This window comes from Agrilus planipennis, unplaced genomic scaffold (assembly GCF_000699045.2).
Source record: "Agrilus planipennis isolate EAB-ADULT unplaced genomic scaffold, Apla_2.0 scaffold64, whole genome shotgun sequence".
In the NCBI taxonomy this organism is placed as follows: domain Eukaryota; kingdom Metazoa; phylum Arthropoda; class Insecta; order Coleoptera; family Buprestidae; genus Agrilus; species Agrilus planipennis.
In genome coordinates, this window is record NW_020438927.1 from 1,097,339 (window position 1) to 1,111,607 (window position 14,269).

Sequence of the window (14,269 nt, forward strand, 5' to 3'; positions counted from 1 at the left end):
AGAAGGTTTGTATCGAAAAAGCATTTTTCATATAATTAACCTGTGAGAGAAAAGATTAGGCATTAAAAAAAATACAAACAAAATACAAATAGGACTCGCGTATTAAGGTTTCCGAATTGTTTTTAACTTTAGTCAGGAAAATTGTTGCTGTTGTAACACCCTCGCCGGGAATCGAACCCGGGACCTTTGGCTTTACCCACCAATTTTCTGACCATTAAGCTTAATGGTACAATTTTCCCTCATTAATTTATTTTGTAGTGGGGAAAAAAGTCGAAAAATCCTAATCTGGAATGGGTATTGCCTCTGAGTAGTTTGTTAAATTATCCTGAAAAGTCAGTATGTACTTGTTACCGACTTCGGTTAAAGGAAAGGGTCCAACGATGTCGATAAAGCACTTTTGCATAGGTCGAATAGAAATGTCTATAATTACCATGGGATGATTTTGAATATTGGCTAACTTGTTCATTTGACATCTTCCACATTTTTTTATATAATCGCGGATATGCTCGTTCATATTTCATATTCATAAAGTATTTTTCTAATACCGTTTGGAGAATATTCCTCGGTATCTTCGTAAGTAGATGCTTCTGTTAAAGTGTTCTTAAATATAAGCCTTAGCATTGCGCGCACTTCTTAGAAAAATATTTTAGAAATTATCACTATTGGAATAGCTACACTAGTAATATTGTGGACTGGTAAGTCATTGATAGCCTGAGCCGGCGAAGCTAGTGGTTCATTTGCTAACAGAAAACTCGACAGCCGTTTTTGAACCCGGTGCGTGCACTGTACCCGTGGGCTGAACCTCTACAAGTTCGGGCTTCTCAGCGTACGGTTCCTCTACAGCGTCAAACTCGCCATCGGATGAACGAGCCCTTCCTTGGGCGGTAGCTCTGTCAGACACCCCACACCGACTCTGGAACCCCCATCCCTGCCGCCTCTGCCATATCCTAAAGGGCTGAAGCAGTAGCCTTCGTTGTATCATTGTCCATTAATCCATTGCATTGTTTTGGTTGTCCTTAGCGCCTTGCAAGCATTTTTGAGGTGTCGTTCGCTAGAAAGGTCGTGCCCCCACCACGACAAGGTGACAACCAAGGGGGAAGGGGGGGAGTGAAGCTCGCTAATCCATTCATGCGCGTCACTAAGTAGATGACGAGGTATTTGGCTATTGGATGATTTATTGTTTTTGTTGGTGAGAGGTTACAATCATTTCGGCCGAGATGTTGCCGCCGCGGCTTTGTTATATATTTTAAGTACTGTAATGGTAAGGGGAGAGAATGTACGCTCAGTGGCATGATTTATTTATACAACGTATTTTATTATTAGGTGTTTAGACGTTGCGGTGTCGGGCTGGAGAAGGATCTCATCGTTGTCAAACGATCCTGTCGAAAAAGGAATGAGAGAATATTCCTCCCCGGATGGTGGAGCAGACGAAGCTGGAGATGATAGATTTTTCCAAACCTAGGGCTTCCAGAAGAATGTTATTCCTGGAGCATCAGGTGCCGTGAGCTCCCATGATGAGGGCGAGTACATGCAAAGGGCGACCAGGAAGAGAAGCCTTGACAGTATCCAAAAAATTGGAGTTTGAATACGTCGCAATTTTGTTGGTGTGTGCGACGTGAAGCAGCTCCGGTCGCCCCCATGAAACGCCAACATCGGCAATGATGGCGATGGAGTCCTTCACGAAGAGGAGGTTCGGGTTCCTCAGACGGCCGTCGGAATTCCAGAACCTCGATTCGGTTCTAGTTTCCCAGCCCTTTTTTCGAGCAGCATCCGACAGGATTCCTACCAGGTTGTCGTGTTCGTAATTCGTTCGTAGTGGATCAACAGACACTTTTGAAGAATGTGGCTGGTGGTTTCCACAGCACGACAACCGGCTCTACAGCGGAGTTGTTCGAAGAGGAGGCGTTGGTTGTGGAGGCCTCCCACAGTTGGTAAAACCCCAGCTCGAAAACGGATGACCTTCATGTAGCTGGAGACGTTACAGAAAGATGGAGGGGAACGGATCCAGTTGATGACCTGTGGCGGCGAGTAATGTGTGGTCACGCCAGAGACCCCGTTGTTCCCTCTGTGATCCATACGGTCGATGCAACCTAGCAAGGCGTTCGGCTAGTTTGAGTATGTGCGACGAATCCAGGATGGGAAGGAGTTGTGGATCGTCGCACAGTGTGAGGTTGTGTAGCCATTTGAGGAGTATGTCTGGCATGCGGGCTGCGAAACAAGTCCAAGCCCGCCACCCTTGATCTCGGCGTATAGGAAGTCGTTGCACGATGACGAGAGCAGATGGAGAATCGTCTTCACTGTACGGCGAATGCCCTTGTCTAACAGATCGAGCGCTCCACGGGATACAGAGGGGAACTGAAACTGATAGAAGAATTTCGGAAGGAGATAAGTTGTTGCCAGTTCCAGTTTTTACCACGGTTTCAACGGGGCATTCTTGATTCGCTGCAGGGCGGTAGAGATGTCGGTGGAGATGGGCGTTTGGGTTCCAGTAGGGTAGAAACGAAACCCAAGATACCTGAATAGTTCTTCGGGGCGAATTTGGGGAAAGGGATCACCGCCAATGTACACACGGCTCTTGGTGAAGGTGTAGTTTATTACTGTTTAATTGCATGCCTCTTGCTTGAGTGATGTGGTTGACCACCCTGACAAGATGTTGTTGATCGTCAAGAGAAGTCGACATGAGGACCAGGCCATCCGCATAGCCCAGGATGCCGTATAATTTTCCCGGAAATGACAAGAACTCGTCCATGACGACGTTGAAGTGAAGGGGGAGAGATGAGATCGCCTTGTTTGACGCCACGTTCGATGTTTATTGGCGGGGAGGTGCATTGGCCGCAGGAGTTTATGATAGTACAGCTCGTCAGTGAGGAGATGATATAAGCGGGGATCCACGCCCAAACGAACTAGGGCTCGCTCAATGACAAGGTGAGGGTCTGTGTCGAGAGCCTTGTGCAGTGGTGATGTGAAAGGGCCTGATATGTTCCCGTTGATGTAGGATGAGGATTCACAGAGTGACGGCGTTGACCAGGGTGCCGTTAAGAGAGATGAATCCTCACTGGGACCTACTGAGAGGAAGGGTGGCGAGCGTCTTGGTCAGGATACGATGGAAAATTCTGACCAGGAGTGGGGCGACGGTGATGGACCTCCAGTTGTTGATATTGAAGTTAGCTATCCCTTTTGGGATCAAGGTGGTACGACATTTGTGCAGTGTGGAAGGAGAGGCTCCAGTAAGCAACATAAGGTTGAATAGAAGAGCCAGACGTCGAGTGGGTATATGGTTGACCTCGCGCAGGCGCATACCATCAGGTCCAGCAGTATCAGACATCTTTGTTGATTCCGGATGTCCTCTTCGGTGGCGGGAGCATAGAAAAGATTGTGTGAAGGTTTGACATCACACAGTGTAGGAAGGCCTTTGCTGATGTCGGGCATGCCAAAGATCCGGGAGTAAGCCCCATAAAGATGATCTAGATGGGAGGTGGTCGGCAGCTGCTCTAGATCAAGACCGTCGATGACCTTTTGGGCAAGCATGACTCTATTGTTGTTGTAGAGCTCCTGGGCTAGTCGGTANATGAAACAAAAACAGGACAGTTTTCTTATTGATATACCCGAGGCAATCGATCCAAACCGGGTAGTAGCTTTCTAACGTTTTGATGAAAGATTTTTTTCCTTTTCTAGCAGAAGTGTCACAGTCACTAAATGCGTGTAAGAATAATAAGTGCTCTTTACAACTAAGATATGATAATGATATGATTTAGTACGTCTTCGATAGCTTTTTCGACAAAAAGAACATCAGCACCATCTTCGACTACTTTCGTAGTGATATTAACAGTTTTTTATCTCTCAACGAGCATGTTGACCAAGCTTTTTTATTAAATCGATTTGGTAGAAATTTGTCTTGGCTGATTGGCATTATCATTGTGTTTTTGTGATCAGATTGATTTTCTGAGGACTGTAAACTTCTTTATACTGATTTGCATCAAGAACCACCCTTTGCAGGGAATGAGGAACTGATTAAATTATAATATCTTTACTGATTGACAGGTACTACTCTCATCTGCGATCACACCCTGACTCTGACACACCAAACGCACAATCGCTTCACTTGGTTAAAGGTGGGTGACGCAGGCGCATAAAATAAATCGTAAGCATACATCCATTTACAAAAAAGCATAATTCTGTGCCACCACTTTTTACTTTTGCGATCAATACCATATAATGATTGCAGCTGGTCAAACTTATAGACTCCGTTCATATACTTATTGTGATAAGAAAGAACTTAGGGTACGGAACTTTCGTGACGTTTCCATCTGCGCGTCTTCGATTTCCTTGTCAGAATTGTGGAAATTAGAGAGCAAATGGACTGCACGCGTGTCTTGCCACTTAATTGCATTTATTTAACAAGAAATTATCAAAATAAAGTCTATAATAGTTATCTTCTATAATTGTGGATAAATTTTTAACAACGTGTGCTCCTGGCCCCTTTTAAACTTTACCAGCAATTTTCCCTGTATATATCTCAAAATGTAAGCAGGGACCTATTTCATTAAAATCATCCAAACTTTAAAACCCCTTTTTGGAAGATGTTGTTTTGGAGAGCTGCGGCCTTTAAATTTAATCATAGATTCGTCGACTGTCACGTGTTCATGGAGTTCCATACCATTATTAAATTTTTCTCGTATAAGTTTTATTCTTGAGTAATCGAACCGAGTTTTTTAAAATTAATTTATTTAATGCAAAAAAACAACAATCGAATTGTAATACATAAGAAGTTACGCTTAATAATAAAATTGAAATTACTGTCCCACTCTTTTTACAAGGTATGTCACGTCAGTGCTTATAGGGCCAAGCTGGAAGAACGGGTTTTTATTATCCTGTTCTGGAAATGATATTTATTCCTTCTTTTTATAAAATTTCCATATAGCTCCACAGGTGATGACCAAAATCATCAGGAGGATTGGTACGTAGTAGCTCCCAATAGTCGCGATATGCAGTGGATGAATATCAGATCATTGTAGAGCATGTTGTCGTTCAGATGTCGCGCTCTCTGGTACCTTCTCCTTGCTCTCCTTGTTTTTTGTTATAATATAGTAAGTTCCTCCGACCACTGGTTGTTTTTTACTTTCTTGTTCGTTTTGACTTAGTGGAATGGCAAGATTCATTACTGCCTTCAGATTCGTATTTATTTGTTTAGCAAAAAGATCAACCTTACCCTGGTATTGTATATTCCAAGAGAAATCTTAGAACGACATTTCTCCTCTTCGTTCAAATACTTTATCTACAAGTTGTTGTAACTGTTCCGGCTCGGTCGGAAGACTAGCACTTCTGAGTGTAATCTTGTCAACCGCCTCCAGAACGGGGAAGGTTATCCTATGTCCTCTCGGGTGTGTTTTTCTAGTTAGGTGTCTGAGGGCCGTTGTGGTTCGTTCAACCTACTTAATCTCATGCTCATATCTACATTTTTGAGCTGAGCTTCCTATTTTCTATCTTTTTGTAAGTTGTGTTCTTTCAGGCGAGGCCTTTGCTTCACCCTGGATGAATGTCTGGGTTTACCCCCACGTTTGAGGCGGTGGATCTGGATTCATGTTTCTCTGTCCCTTGTCCACAGTTGTTTGAATGATTGTTTAGCGTTGTTGTTAATTTGATGATCTCTCAGTTGATTGACAACTTTCTTCTTACAATTTTAGGATAAATATCGATCGGATTGACAACGTTCTTCTTACATTTTTTTTTATAAATAACGGAGCACACTTTTAACTTTATTTATTAAATTTTCCGCATCGTCCTACTAACTTGATTTTCATTTTCTAATTACATTATTATTACTGCCAACTTATGTTTTAACTCTATATAATAATTTAACATGATGACAAATAAAATTAATTCACATCAACAAGCGCGCTTAGCCCTGCTATGAATTTTTATTGCGGGCCGATGCCCGTTACCACAACTTGGTTTCCGCCTCTGACCACGAGGAGGTGGCGCTATTTCCACTATCTAGCACTTTAAAAACCTTGCGACTTCGACGGTTAAATCGCTTTCTCAAACACTTTTCTTTTGCTTTCTTTCGCTTTTTATCCCATTCCAACAATGGTACTCAAGCCCGATGTACCATTGTGCCCTAGGGACAGTGGGTAGGGATAGATATTGAGGATTTGACGTGCAGCTCCTCGCCACGTAATGGCTAATCCACACGCCAGCACTAGGTATACATGTGTCCTGGGTGGTATTGAGGGCCGGTGTGAGCCTATCCATGCCCCGCTAGTACGTTAGTGTTTGAGGTCACGATATTGGCGTCTACCGATAACGTCGTCGTCCCCCCACGGGTCCATTCCTCAACATAGACCGAACCCTCCGCTCGGTTCTCTTATGGCGCCCCGGGCTTGGAGGTCTAATCCCATGGTACCAGGGCACCACTGGCTCCTCTACAGCGTCAAACTCGCCATCGGATGAACGAGCCCTTCCTTGGGCGGTAGTCTGTCAGACACCCCACACCGACTCTGGAACCCCCATCCCTGCCGCCTCTGCCATATCCTAAAGGGCTGAAGCAGTAGCCTTCGTTGTATCATTGTCCATTAATCCATTGCATTGTTTTGGTTGTCCTTAGCGCCTTGCAAGCATTTTTGAGGTGTCGTTCGCTAGAAAGGTCGTGTCCCCACCACGACAAGGTGACAACCAAGGGGTGAAGGGGGGGAATGAAGCTCGCTAATCCATTCATGCGCGTCACTAAGTAGATGACGAGGTATTTGGCTATTGGATGATTTATTGTTTTTGTTGGTGAGAGGTTACAATCATTTCGGCCGAGATGTTGCCGCCGCGGCTTTGTTATATATTTTAAGTACTGTAATGGTAAGGGGAGAGAATGTACGCTCAGCGGCATGATTTATTTATACAACGTATTTTATTATTAGGTGTTTAGACGTTGCGGTGTCGGGCTAGAGAAGGATCTCATCGTTGTCAAACGATCCTGTCGAAAAAGGAATGAGAGAATATTCCTCCCCAGATGGTGGAGCACACGAAGCTGGAGATGATAGATTTTTCCAAACCTAGGGCTTCCAGAAGTATGTTATTCCTGGAGCATCAGGTGCCGTGAGCTCCCATGATGAGGGCGAGTACATGCAAAGGGCGACCAGGAAGAGAAGCCTTGACAGTATCCAAATAATTGGAGTTTGAATACGTCGCAATTTTGTTGGTGTGTGCGACGTCAAGCAGCTCCGGTCGCTCCCATGAAACGCCAACATCGGCAATGATGGCGATGGAGTCCTTCACGAAGAGGAGGTCCGGGTTCCTCAGACGGCCGTCGGAATTCCAGAACCCCGATTCGGTTCTAGTTTCCCAGCACTTTCTTCGAGCAGCATCCGACAGGATTCCTACCAGGTTGTCGTGTTCGTAATTCGTTCGTAGTGGATCAATAGACACTTTTGAAGAATGTGGCTGGTGGTTTCCACAGCACGACAGCCGGCTCTACAGCGGAGTTGTTCGAAGAGGAGGCGTTGATTGTGGAGGCCTCCCACAGTTGGCAAAACCCCAGCTCGAAAACGGATGACCTTCATGTAGCTGGAGACGTTACAGAAAGATGGAGGGGAACGGATCCAGTTGGTGACCTGTGGCGGCGAGTAATGTGCGGCCACGCCAAAGACCCCGTTGTTCCCTCTGTGATCCATACGGTCGATACAACCTAGCAAGGCGTTCGGCTAGTTTGAGTATGTGCGGCGAATCCAGGATGGGAAGGAGTTGTGGATCGTCGCACAGTGTGAGGTTGTGTAGCCATTTGAGGAGTATGTCTGGCATGCGGGCTGCGAAACAAGGAAGTCCAAGCCCGCCAGCCTTGATCTCGGCTTACGGGAAGTCGTTGCACGATGGCGAGGGCAGATGGAGGATCGTCTTCACTGTACGGCGAATGCCCTTGTCTACCAGATCAGGCGCTCCACGGGATACAGAGGGGAACTGAAACTGATAGAATTTCGGAAGGAGATAAGTTGTTGCCAGTTCTAGTTTTTACCACGGTTTCAACGGGGCATTCTTCATTCGCTGCAGGGCGGTAGAGATGTCGGTGGGGATGGGCGTTTGGGTTCCAGTAGGGTAGAAACGAAACCCAAGATACCCGAATAATTCTTCGGGGCGAATTTGGGGAGTAGGATCACCTCCAATGTACACACGGCTCTTGGTGAAGGTGTAGTTTCTCTCTTACCGGTAGTAGATTGTCGCAAAGGTTTTTTAATTGCTGTTTAATTGCATGCCTCTTGCTTGAGTGAAGTGGTTGACCACTCTGACAAGATGTTGTTGACCGTCAAGAGAAGTCGCAATGAGGACCAGGTCATCCGCATAGCCCAGGATGCTGTATTTGTTTTCCCGAAAATGAATGCCGGCCTATTGTGGTTTCGAGTCTGAACAAGAACTCGTCCATGACGGCGTTGAAGTGAAGGGGGAGAGACGAGATCCCCTTGTTTGACGCCACGTTCGATGTTTATTGGCGGGGAGGTGCATTGGCCGCAGGAGTGGATGATAGTACAGCTCGTCAGTGAGGAGATGATATATCTGTTGAAGCGGGGATCCACGCCCAAACGAACTAGGGCTCGCTCAATGACAAGGTGAGGGTCTGTGTCGAGAGCCTTGTGCAGGTCGAGGGTGGTGATGTGATAGGGCCTGATATGTTCCCGTTGATGTAGGATGAGGATCCACCGAGTGACGGCGTTGACCAGGGTGCCGTCAAGAGAGATGAAGCCTCACTGGGACCTACTGAGAGGAAGGGTGGCGAGCGTCTTGGCCAGGATACGATGGAAAATTCTGACCAGGAGTGGGGCGACGGTGATGGACCTCCAGTTGTTGATATTGAAGTTAGCTATCCCTTTTGGGATCAAGGTGGTACGACATTTGCGCAGTGTGGAAGGAGAGGCTCCAGTAAGCAACATAAGGTTGAATAGAAGAGCCAGACGTCGAGCGGGCAAATGGTTGACCTCGCGCAGGCGCATACCATCAGGTCCAGCAGTATCAGACATCTTTGTTGATTCCGGATGTCCTCTTCGGTGGCGGGAGCATAGAAAAGATTGTGTGAAGGTTTGACATCACACAGTGTAGGAAGGCCTTTGCTGATGTCGGGCATGCCAAAGATCTGGGAGTAAGCCCCATAAAGGTGATCTAGATGGGAGGTGGTCGGCAGCTGCTCTAGATCAAGACCGTCGATGACCTTTTGGGCAAGCATGACTCTATTGTTGTTGCAGAGCTCCTGGGCTAGTCGGTAACCGGTGATTCTGGCTCGTCGCTTCTAATGTTGATGAGTGGGAGCCTTCGGGGGCTGGGGAGTCGTCGCAAGTCCGGTTGTTGTCCTCCCTTTATCACGCATGCGGAGAAGAAATTCCTCCGGGACGGTTTCCGCATTGGCGTTTGAATGGAGGAACAGTGTGATGTCCCCTGCGGTGGTGGAGTCGTCGGACAGCAGCAGCCGTAGGTATTCTCCTACAGGGTCATCTACGGTTTGTTGTCCGGTGTAGAGTTGGGGAAGGGAGGCGAGCTGCGGTGAGTTATTGTCCGGGGTCTTAGCCGGGGCTCGAAGGACTTCAGGGGCACTCGAGATGAAAGTGTCGGATTTCGGGGAAGCTGGTGTTATTGAAATGGAGGGTATGAAGGCAGAAAGCTCGGAAGGGTCCTTCCCGGGTTCTGTTTCTTTGAAGTCGGTGCGGATTCGGTCTACCTCTGTTCTGTAACGTTGGGAGCGCCTAGAGTTTTGATGGCTATTACGTCATGGTTGAATTTCTCAGAGAGATGCCTTGGTAGTTGTGAAACTGGTCCTCAACAGCGTAGTTCTTCCAGGACGATGTGATATACTTCGAGGGTTGTGAATCGGCGCTCCTTTCTGCGATCGGATTCTTCAACCTTGGCTTCGTACTCGGTGCAATGGGCGTGGCGAAAGGGTTGAGTAAGGCTGGTCTTAGTCTTAAATTCCCTATCGCACTATTTACATCGTAGCTCAACTGGAGGGTGGCAGTAATAGCGTTGGTGTTGTTTTGATCTCTCTAAGGAGGAGAAGTGGTAATGGCAGGCCTGCAACAGGGCACCGGCAGGCAATCGGTATGGAGGAGTTCCGTAGAGGACAGTGGAGCCTGTTGTGACGTGGAAGACTCCTTTTTAAGGCGAAGGAACGTCCACAAAGATGACAAGTGGGGCGCTCATCAGGCATGGATAGTGACGCACTTGGCCGTTCTTCAAGTGTAGTTACTAGAATCCTAGGAACCCTGGACCTGGTATTGTAGTGTCACCGTTGCTCGGGGTATTCCCGTTTGGGGTCGTAGCGGGCGGAGCCTTATTTCCGGCCCGTACGTTTGAAAACGCAGCCGAGCAAGGACAATTATTTCTTTGACCACGGATGGTTCGATCTATTCCTTCTCGCAACTTTCGATAGAAACGTAGGTGTTTTAGTTAAATAAAAAATATATAGATATATATATAAAATGGAAATGAAATTATTTATTTANTATATATATGAAATGGAAATGAAATTATTTATTTATTTACAAAGCATTATCCAAAGAGATAGAACAAACAAAAAGACATACATTCATACCTTAACAATAATATATACAATCAACATTCATTCGTCCATTCATGTCGGAAATAGGTAAAAATAATATCCGTATATATATATACACACAAAAGTCTCTTTCTTTTGGGGAGGGCTTGTAACAGGTACACAGATTCACAACAATCGCGGTCGGCGACGGCCTTGACTATGGGATGTCGGAGATCGAGACCCGTACTCGCGACTTCGGCGGAGTGGTCGGCAGCGGGGAGAGTAGCGGAGTCGGCGGTGATGGCATTGTCGAGAGCGGCAGCCAGAGTTCGGCCGGTGAAGGCAATGCGGTCTGTAACGATATTGGCTTGGCGGCTGCATCGCCGTAACGACGGCGGTCGGTTGGCGGAAGATGACGTCGGAGCACCAGAGGTTCGGCGCGTACCGCTCTTCTAACGTGCAGAATAAGGCGTTTAGCTCTTGGTGGAACGTCCGCCCAAATGGTTTTGGAGTCCGTCGTAGCTTTCTTCGGGTGGCGACGATTTGTCGTTCCTTTCTACGCTGGTCCCGAAGTCTGTGTTCTTTTTTTGCCGAGTGGCTGGCTCGTGGCATCGGTAGTATGTACAGGAGCTGCATGGTAGCTAATTACTGCTAGCAAGGGTAGCTACTGGAGCCAAAGGTAGCCACTAGAGCTAAAAGTAGCTACTAGAGCTAAACGATAGCCGAATGGTTCTGAATATCGATTCTTTTTTTTTTGTTTTCGGGAAAGGGGAAATCTTCAAAAGACACCCTGCCGTCTGTATTACAGGGTAGTGTTGGATTCACCCTGAAGGAGCGCCTACGAACTGAAACCCCTCTACCTCAGACCGTTCTAGGACCAATGAAGTTGGTCCTCTTCAGCCATATGTGTAATTTTGTAATCTGATTTGTGATTTTAAATTTTAGGTTTAGTGAGTGTTACTTGTATGTGGGGTGTGTGTGTGTGTTTGTATGTAGTTGGGGTGGTTTTGTGGTTATCTGATGGAGTTGGGTAGGGAATTAAGGTGGTCGATGTAATCATCGGGAAAATTCTGCGGGGAGTATGTGTATGTGTGGAGATGGGGTTATCCGTTTGGATGGCCCTTTTAATAAATTTGATCTGAAGTGTAACGATACGGTCTGTGATGGGTGGGATATCTACGCTGTTGTACATGTCTTCTGAAGGGAAGAACCTTCCTAGTCTGGCGATTTTTCTTTCGGTGGCGAAGGGGACTTCTAGTTGGCTATCGGAAATGTTTGTTAGTGAGACTGCTCGGTAATCGATTAGTGGTCTTACGAAAGTTTTGTATGTGTGGAGCAGTGTTTCTATGCTACATGATTGTATGGTGCCGTTTAGGAGAGATAAAAGGTTTGCCGGCTTTCGAACTTTGTCTAGTGTTATTGCTAGATCCTTGTGTGAGTTCGTAGTATGTGTGAGTGTTATTCCCAGGTATTTTATTTCCTATTGTAGTCGTAAGTGGGTGCGGCAAATTTGAATATTAATGTGGTCGGGTGAAAGTGTGGGTTTGCACGTGTACCTATCATGTGTAAATAATATTAGTTGTGATTTATCAGGGTTTGGTTTTAATCGCCATTTATTGAGCCATTGTTCTAGGAGTTTGATTTGACGTTTTAGTTTGTTGTTGTAGAAGTAGGAGGTTAGCCGTTAGCCCAGTACGCCGTATCGTCTGCATACTGACATAGGCTGACGGTGTTTTCGATAGGTTGGGGTAGATCGTGGCAGAATATGTTGTAGAGATGCGGGACGAGCACTGTGCCCTGTGGTACTTCTGCGTTAAGTGAGAAAGTTCGCGAAAAAGTATTACCGATTTTGATTCAGGAGGGTCTGTTCGTTAAAAAGGAGTGTATTAATTTCACGAAGTAATTTGTACAAGAAGCCGTTATGTCATACGGTGTCGAAAGCTCTTTCGAAATCTAAGGCGATTGCAAGTGTGCAGCCGCCTGTGTTTATGTACGAAGGACTGAGTCAAGAGGGGAGCGTTTTTTTTCGGAACCTAGTTTGTGAATTTGGAATGATATGGTTGTGATCGCAGTATTCGTTTAGACGGGACGCGATAATACGTTCGAATATTTTTCCGGAGTTCTTTACTAGGGAGATAGGGCGGTATGATTTCGCGTCTATATGGTCTTTTCCTGATTTAGGTATCATTATTATATTCGCGCTTTTCAAGGTTGTGGGATAATATCCGGTTGTAAGTATACCGTTGTAAATGCAGGTAAGATATTCTATTACTGAAGGCGGTAGGTTTTTAATAATGCTGTTCGTTATTCCATCTTCTCCCGGAGAATTGTTTTTATGTTTCGCGAATGTGTTTGCTATATCGTCAGAAGTAATTTCGCGCAAAATGTTGTGTTGGGTGTAGCATGCTGTTTGAAGTACTTGTGTGGTATGTAAATTTACGGATCTAATGTGTGTCGCGTCATGCTGTGGGGCCGTGTGTGTGGTGTGTAGTAATTCAATTGTATCCGTGAACGCGCTTGCATTTTCTGCGGGTGTGTTATAAATCTGATTATTGACGATCAAGTGGCTGATGGGAATTGTTTTTTGCCCAGTTAGTGTTTTGAATTTTTTCCAGAATTGGGAGCCGTTATGGTAATTTAATTTTGAACAAGATTCCTGCCATCTTTTTTGTTGATGGTTGTTGAGTTCGTGGCGGACTAGGACTTTTAACCTGTTCCATTCTGTTTTAACGAGTAGGTTGCGTGAGTAGTATAGCTATAGGGATTCTGTGACAGTTCGATGGCCTGTCCAACCTCAGTCCTTACCATGACCTCTAATGGCAACTTGGAGGCCATTCTTCGTGCGGAAGACTGAAACGTCTTGCTAAAAATGTGTTTTGTTTGACCTCTAAGACACGTTGGAGGTGATTCTTCAGCTGAAGAAGTTCTTAAGAGCCTCTGGATTGTCCTAATACTGGGCGGAGCCTATTCGAATTTGAATTTCGCGCGCGGTTGAAGGTCAGTGCAGTGTTTGCTCAACGTTGTTGACGATACTTTGTAACTTTGGTCTTTTGAATATTTGTGTAGATAAGAGGATACGTCACAAAACAGGACTGAACCTGCATAGATTTACTGAGAATGATTACGTTAGGGTTAGAGGAGTTCAAATTTTATCATATAAAAGTTCTAAGCAGGAAACCAGTTGAAACTTTGGTTTTAGACATGCTACATCCATCTACAATTAACAGCAGCTCTACTAAATACGGTTTAAAAATGGAATCTTCTGCTAAAGAAAAATATGAACAAATTTACAACTGTACTGTTAAACGGATTGGTGTAATTGTCAGTAAATATCAGCCTTGGCTTTGTGCATGTCTTGATAGAGTTGTCATTGATGACGGTTGTATTTCTAAAATTATTGAATTTAAATGTCCTCGTACCTGTGAAAATAAACCGGTTATCAATGATGCTGATCAAGTTAGTAACGTTAAGTATTTGGAATTTATTAATGATAAGTTGTAGCTCAAAAAATCTGATGTTTATTACACTCAAGTTCAAGAACAAATGTACGTCACTGGCATGAGTGTTTGTGATCTGTTTGTTTTTTCACCAGTTGAAGATGGCTGTTGTTTAATAGAAGTCCACAGAGACGAAGAATTTTTAAAGAGTGTAATTTTGAAGAGCGAGAAATTCTATTTCGAGTAATATTTGCCAGCTTTGTTTGCAACAGTAGCAACTACTGATATTAATAAAGAAAATACTAGTAACAAAGATGAAAATACTGAC